Raw genomic sequence first — 6,195 nt, 5'->3', positions numbered from 1 at the left:
GTTACTGCCCTTATGGAGAAATGTACCTGCAAAACTTAATCCCAATATTAGATTGGAAACCACTGAGGCAAGGGCTGGGAGCAGCCTGGATCCTCTCTGGGAGCTGAAGGGAGATGGGTGCATGAGCCAGTAACTCTTAACAACCTGGAATTCAAAATATGCCTGACCTAAAACCTTGGGCTGGGACATGTACAGGCTTAGGGGAAYGCTCAGCTCCAGCCCCTTGTGTTGAGATTTACAGTGCTGAGACTGATGCCATGTGGATTATAACCACACAGTGTCCCATCACGACAAAATGATGTCGCATGAGAACAGGGTTTCATCTGCAGGCAGGGAAAAATGTTGAGGAAAGTGTGAAAACAAGGTGTACCCTTCTTATTCTTGCTGGTCAGAGAAGAGCAGACTCCCACCCGAGTGGGAGAGCGGGCACAAACCTTGCGCTTGGGTGATCACGGGTGGCTGGGTTGATAAAGGGTGAGCCYGAGAGATAAATACCCATACGGAGGAAAATAAGAACAGATAATGGATTGGTGCAAGTCGCAGTATATTTCCTCCTGGTGATGAAAGGCTAAGAGTGAGTTATAGATCTTTCCTCATGATAAGAACAGATAYTTCTTTCCAAATCATTTATTTGTAAGATACTGAGATGTTACTTTTGTCTGCATTGGTATTATTCTGTCTCTTTGCATTCCCATCCCGGTCTCTAGCAGGTGACAACATGGTAGGGTCCCCAAAGGGTCTGTCTGCACCTCCCACGGGTGAGGTGTTGCTTTTCATTGTCGGGATCTGGGAAGAAAGAGGGAATGTTTATCCAGGTGTCTCAGGTGATGGTGATATGGCTATTTATGCGTGACCAGGGTTTAAATCTTGCTTTGTTCAGGTCCTTAATGTACAAGAAGAATTTCTGAAAGTGTAATAAGATCTGCTACTGCTCTGGGATAGAATTTACATTAGAAAAAACTCCCAACATTCCCGTGTTTGGGTGACGTGACAGGTGTGTGCGAGGACGGGAGACCATGCGGGGAGAAAAACGCAGCGCGGTTTTGTCAGTTGGAAAAGATCAGAGCACCAGGTTCGATAATGAGGGGAAACGGCTTTTAAAATTGCAATTATTTTATCAACAGTATTATTACTGAGTAATAATTTTGTTCAATTTAGCAAGCGGCTGTCTGTCAGCCCCCTTTCCCCGGGCGGTGTCGGCAGCGGGACCCCCCGCCCGCCCTCACGGCCGCGCCGCCATCCCGAGGAGAGGGTGGGAACACTCGGGGCGATGAGAAAAGCCGATCCAAGAGGGAAGCACGGCTGGGCTGGGGCCGGACAGGGTTTGGGGCTGTGGGATGAGGGTTTAGGGACGGGCAGATGCCATGTCCCAGCCTGTGGGATSAGGGTTTAGGGACGGGCAGATGCCATATCCCAGCGTGAGGGCTGTTTGTGGGCAGAGCTGCTGGCCTCAGCACCCCAGTGTTTTCACCTGCTGTAAGCTCAGTCTTTGCTGTCCGGTTTAAACCTCTGCTTTTGGATCTTCAGAGAAACCTTTGCAATGGTCAGTAAATCTGAATTTTTTTCTTGCTCTGGTTTATGAGCTATCCAGGAGATTTGTGACTTGGTGGATCAAGCAGCACTGAGGGTACAGGTTTGGGCTAAAGGGGAGGATTCAACTCTCTCCATCGTGTTTAAAAGAGTTTTTAGGTTCAGTACATTAAMGTGTTAATAAGGGAGCCCTGTGTTCCCACACTGCTCTTAGAGGTGTTCTCACACTGCTGACCTGACCCCCTTAATCCTGGCTTTCCTGGAGGAAAAGCTGATCCAGCCTCCTGTACCTAAAATGGGATGAAAGGGACTGATGGGCCTGTTTCAATGATGGTGTTTCTCAGGTACCTCAAGCAGCCTTGTTCTTTTTGTATTCATCATTTATTTCCCTAGGAAGGAGAAAAAGAAAAAAAAAAAGGAAAAAAACCCTCTAGATGTGAGAGCTCAAATCACTGAAGATGAGAAGCTGCAAAAGGAAATAAAGAGGTCAAACACCTAAGTTAGCTTATGATTAAAAAGAAATTAGTGGGTCTATTTTTAATTTGTTTAAATATATTAATTTCTATTAGAGAGGTCTTTATATTTCACTAAGTATGAGATGAAGTGTGTCACCAGAGGAAGATTTTTTTTTCAGTTTTAGTATCTTTTCTCTTCAAAAATTAGAAGTCCAACACCACTGAAGTTACAAAGGTAGAGACGGCAGGACTGGCAGCAACGTGGGACTTTGCCTCTACAGCACACTGTGATTGCCTTCCAGTTGGGCCAGTTTGCAGGAATTCAGGGAAGAGAGATATAAACTGTGCATACCAGGTATGTTGTGGGGAGGTCTGTGGTACCACACAGTCCCCAAATACTCAACCTCAGAATGCTGTGCAGCCTTGAGAGCAAAACCTCTGCATCTCTGCCCTCAGACCCAKCCCAAGATGTTGAGTCCCAGCCCAAGGCACTGCTGGGAGCCCTCTTGGAGGCTGAAGTGCATCTCATATCTGAGTTTAGCTGCCAGAGCTTACGTCTTTTTTTGTTAAATCTGCTAGACTATGGATATTTTCGGGCTGCAGCTGACAGAAATTAGAAAGGATAGTTGTAAATAAAGTTTTGGAATGCCAGAAGTCTGTGACGAAGCTTTTATAATCAGCTCACAAGCTGAACGGTGATCTAACTGTTCCAAGGCTTTCCGTGAGATTGCTGGGTTTTCCATTTTTTCTTTTCTTTCTTTTGTTAAATGAAGTTCCTTATGAATGAACACAGCAACTGGGCCAGTCTCTGCAAACCTGTGAGGGAAATCCACCATCAAGTTTGAATAAAAATAATAAAGTGTTTGGTTAGGAATTTGTCACAAAGCTCCAAAACAATGCAAACACCCTCAGTTTCTTGTTTTGTTCCCAGCTGGAAAGCCAGGCCAGAGTCATTGAACATTTCACCAAGTCTTGCTAACCTTCTGAGCTGAGTTGTGAGAAATTGTTCTTGACATCACATGAGCTGGGCCRCAAGGCAGGACTAATGTGATATTTGCTGTCGAAGGTTTCCTAGGAAACATGCTACTTAGAGCACTCAGCCCTCCCTGCCACCCTTCCTGCATCCTCCAGCTTCCCTCGCTCCCACAGGTTTTGCAGGGGGCAGGGATGTCCCCTCTGACCTCCAGACACATTCGACACAGACCTCCCCACTTCCCAGCTGAGCAGAGAGGGGCTGTGGAGATTCTGAAGCTCACCCACCTAATTGCCCTTTTTTCTCTGATTTATTTCTTGTTTTTCCCCAGCAYTCTGCAGTGGGAGAAGTGAGAGAAACTAAGCTACAATCCTGCAAGATGGAGAGAAGGAAGTTTGAGCCTTCTCAGTGAACTTAAACTTTCCTGCCATGGGAGGGTTGGTGGAAAAAGGTTAGGAAAATCAGCAGAAAACYTACAACTTAACAAGTCACGTATTTTGCCAGCAGTTTGCAATGCAGTAGCTGTTGTGGTACATAACCTATAGGGATTTTTTGGCAGAATGGAGTTCCCCAATTCCTTCCCATAATTTCACCTGGTAGGTGCTGTCCTTGACATCAGACCCACAAAATAATTCCTGCCATCTGGGCCAAACTTTTCAGCTTGGCCATTTGGAGCAGCAGGAGAGTTCCCATTGAGGATGGGATGAATGGAGTCGGTTCACACATGTTAACCAAATGCAAATCCTTAGATGGAAACTCATGGTCAGCTTTTTCCACTGCTATTTTCAGAACTTCCACAAAAGACCGTGCTGTGATTATATGTATTCATGATATGTATATCATGTATTCAGCTCAAACAATATTTGAATGATGCATTTAGAATTCTTCCTAAAAAAGGACCATGCTTCTGTAAACTGCATCATATTTGTAAAAAGAGGGAAAAAAATCTAGCTTGCTTTTCCTTTCTTCCTCTCTTTCTTTTTAATATATCATTTCATAAGGCCATAAGAATGGGTGTTAATGCTACATTACACACAGACGCACTTCTACATAATCATATGCATTTGCCTGGATTCCATACATAAACAACCCTATGGAATCCCGACTCTTCATTGTTAAGTTTGTCTCCATATTTTTCAAAGCAAAGCAGCTCTGGGTGTCAAACAGTTGCTTTTTTCACTCTTGTTCACTGGGCTTTGCAGAAAATACAGGGAAACAAATAATGTATTGGGAGTTTTGTGGGTTTGTTGGGTTTCTTTTGTTTGTTTTCTTTTTTGTTGTTTGTTTTGCTGTTATTGGGTTTTTTTGGTGTTTCTGTTTTTATTTTTGATTTTAGTGGTTGTTGGTTGGATTTTTTTGTACAGTTTGGGGTTTTTTTTTTGTTCTGCCTACCTGGCCATTTATAACTGCCTCTTTTTCCTCTTGTCTCCTTTACTGATAAAACACCATTTTTATGACTCTGTCATTAAGTGTCCTTCACATTGCCAATATTGATTTCCCCAACCCCTGGAAGGCCCAGCGTGTCACCTCCATGAGGCTCCCTGAAGCCACTGGTTTGGAAAACAGGAGCACAAAGGTTGCTGTTGCTAGACACTGGTTTCCCACGTGGTGGAAAGAAGACAAGTAGCCCCAAGTCACTGGGCTGATTCATTTCTCTCCACAGTGCCATTCCCTTCACCTTTCTTCATGTCTGTGTAGTGAAGTTGCTTGGCCAACATGCCCCATGGGCCTTGTCTTAGGAATGAAAGTGCAAGGGGTGGAAAAGAAATTCCATTCTGGATCGTTTAGCTCTGTCTTCAGTTTCTGGTGGCATCCAAAAGATTGGGGTGGCTTTTGGGCTGGCTTTTCAGCGTGCTTTCGGGTTCAGGAGAGCAGCTCRTGCTCGGCCCTGCAAAGCCAGTGAAGCTCCACCTGTAAATCTGGGCAGAATTGCAGTCTTTGTGGCCAGAGAAGGAAAACTAGTAACACTCTTCTCTTTTTGTTCCAATCCAGAAAAGATTCCTCCAAGCATGAAGTCTGTGATGTCAGTCTCATAGAAACAGCACCAGCTTACCTGAGGATATGTCTACGAGTCTCAGGTCTTTTCCAGTCTGTTAGATCAGCATTTTTCACTGGAAAGCCACTCTTTCCATGCATGGAGTAATGATGGTGGATTTGCAGCTCAACCCCTGCCCGTGAGATACCATCATGAAGCCACATTTCTTATGGAAGGCAGAACCTTTCCACATTATTACCCAACAGGTAAGATTCTGGTGGATCACCCATTTGTTGTTTTCAGAGCACTCTCAGAATGTCAGTCCTTGTGGCACCAYGTGTAATATATGTCAGGGCTATTGTTAAACCCCACTGCCAGCTGAGGAAGGGGAGAAGGAGATTACAAAACCACAACTTGAGTTATTGGTGGAGACAGGACTGGAACTCAGGATTTCCTGGGCAGATTACCACCTTTCACTTCTCCCTCAGTTGGTATAATTAGCAGTGTCCTGGGCCTCTCTTATTCCCATGCAAGCGCACATCTGAATGCATTTTTCTTTGAAATTGTCTGTCTTGGGGTCATTTCTGTTGTGCACTTCTGGCGGTTGATGATCTGTTGTCTGTGGTGAAATGCTCACTGGTACACTGTAAATCATGAAGAGATGCAAAGGCATCCATTTGTTACTACTGATTCAATCTCTCAGGATTTCTGGAATGGGCTACCTGTAAAACTTTGGGAGCCAAGTCTTGAAAAAAACCCAATCCTTTGTGGCTCTTTATTTTTTTTGTTCTTGGCTGCTAGCCATGCAGATGGTTGTCTTACATCCTTGAGATGAACTTAGTGCAGTTCTCATTGACCTAGCAAGCCATTTTTTCCCTGATGACAAGCTGGGATCACATTTTGTAATGACTGCTGCAAGATTGTCTTGTTAGGGAAAGGGCTAAGGTGGKATCGTCTTTAATGACAATGAAAGCACCTCATAAAATCTGATTCTTCGGTTTTACAGGCATGGCTGTAAGAATTTTAGCCAATACAGACTTAGTAAATCAGTCAGTCAAAAATTATATCGGTTGAAGTATAATGTTCATGGCAGTCCAAAAACCTGAACATGTAGGTGATTTGGAGGGCATTTTGTTAACTCTTTAATTGGTCGTTTGAGTGCTGGAGGCAGCAGCTAATTGCCTGTAGGTCAGAGTAGTCCTAGAGCTTAGGTAAATGTGTATTGTCATATGTCACATTTTCATATGGCTCCTTTGCACAGG

General features: G+C 44.3%; 1 long non-coding RNA gene across 1 annotated transcript; it reads left to right on the top strand.

Annotated features, from left to right (window-relative positions):
- Positions 1-2,213: 2,213 nt before the first annotated feature.
- Positions 2,214-3,409, top strand: LOC130582671 (uncharacterized). Its single transcript, XR_008966332.1, has 2 exons — positions 2,214-2,340; positions 3,290-3,409. It is a non-coding gene; the product is annotated as an uncharacterized LOC130582671 (long non-coding RNA).
- The last annotated feature ends 2,786 nt before the right edge of the window (positions 3,410-6,195 follow it).

The sequence above is a fragment of the Malurus melanocephalus genome, unplaced genomic scaffold (genome assembly GCF_030028575.1).
Source record: "Malurus melanocephalus ecotype Western Australia unplaced genomic scaffold, MMel_1.1 scaffold_13, whole genome shotgun sequence".
Taxonomy (NCBI): Eukaryota; Metazoa; Chordata; class Aves; order Passeriformes; family Maluridae; genus Malurus; species Malurus melanocephalus.
Note: the sequence above shows the minus strand (reverse complement) of the source record. Positions and strands in the feature narration are given on the sequence as shown.